Genomic DNA, 1,476 nt, shown 5'->3' with positions numbered 1-1,476 from the left:
TGGACACACAACAAAGAGCAGCCACGGCATCTTTTGAGTGGATGTCACGAGTTCCAGGTGAGATATGGTGCTGCAGGACTAAATATTCCTGGTTGGCATGAAGAAAACCAGCTGAATTCCCCAAATTCTCAACTGGAGAAGTGCAGGAAGGCAAAGGGGGAGAGGGGAGAGAAGCGAGGGAGAAGGTTTTGTACAAAAAACTCCCTTTTTGGAGGGTAGGAGGGATATTAGTTGGTAACAGCAAGAGCAGAGATTTTTGCACTCCTATAAATCATTATTACTGGATGTCCCTGAGGGGATGAGAAGAATGAATCAGTTACACACAATGCCAAACTTTTAGATGGAGGAAGTAAAAAGGGAAAGAAGAGAGGGGAGAAAAAAGAGGAAAGGAGAGACAAGAGAGGAAAGAAAGGGAGGACATAAAGAGGAAAATAAAATATTAAAAATGTGGGGAAAAAAAGAAGAGAAAAAACACGAAAAAGGGGAAACAGAAGAGGAAAATAAAAATAAGAGAGATACAGAAGAGAAAAAAGTGAAAGAGGAGACAAAGGCAGAAAAAAAGGGAGGAAAAGAGAGAGAGAACAAAAGCCAAAGGAGAAGGAGGAAAAGAAAGGGAAGAATGAGAAGAAGGGAATGAATGAACTTTGGAAGCAATTTGTAATTCCTTTCACCTACATCATGAATTGAACATGCAAAAAAAAAAAAAAAAAAAAAAAAAAAAAAAAAGAGAAGGAAAAAAAAAAGGAGGAAGGGAAAATATTCCGCCTAGCATGCAGATTATCATTTGAAAAGATTCTGTTGCCATGTTTTTGTCCCTGGGTGATGAAAATGAAATTGTCTGATGTGTGCGCCGTGTTAGATTTACCTTTGCAGGGTTCACCCACAATCAGTAGAGAGGGGTCATGCCACAATATGTCATCTCACAGCTCCATCACACCAACTCCAATTTATACGAGGAGGTATTATGCATTTCAAAGGAACCCCCTGCGCGTGGCTCTTGTTACTGATCTATATCACAGCTCAGCTGAGGGAAGATTAGTTCTGCTGCAAGGGCAACCAGACTTATTTGTTTATGATTATATTCTCCTTAAAGACGCACCATTCCCTTTTTTTTTTTCTTTTCTTTTTTTTTTTTTTTAATGTCTAATTTAAAGTGTGCATTAAAGGGGCTGGGGAGGGGGTGGGATGTAAAAGGTGAGAGAATTCTGCACTCTCCCACAAGGAAACCTAATAGTCTTAGTCTCCCATGCATCCTGCTCATTAAAAAAAAAAAAAAAATCGCAAAAAAAAAAACTCCATTTAAATGCAAATTTGAGTTTTAGCTGGGGACTCCCCCAAAAGCTTCTCTCGGAAGCACCAGGGAAATAGGATTCAGAAGCTAAAATGGCTGACAGCGCTGGAACGCCCGTGGAAAACGCTGGAGCTGAATTCCCGGCTCCTCCTCGCCACCGCTGCCCCGGGGTGGGGCTGGGGCCA

This window comes from Parus major, chromosome 19 (assembly GCF_001522545.3).
Source record: "Parus major isolate Abel chromosome 19, Parus_major1.1, whole genome shotgun sequence".
In the NCBI taxonomy this organism is placed as follows: Eukaryota; Metazoa; Chordata; class Aves; order Passeriformes; family Paridae; genus Parus; species Parus major.
This window is presented reverse-complemented; position numbering follows the sequence as displayed.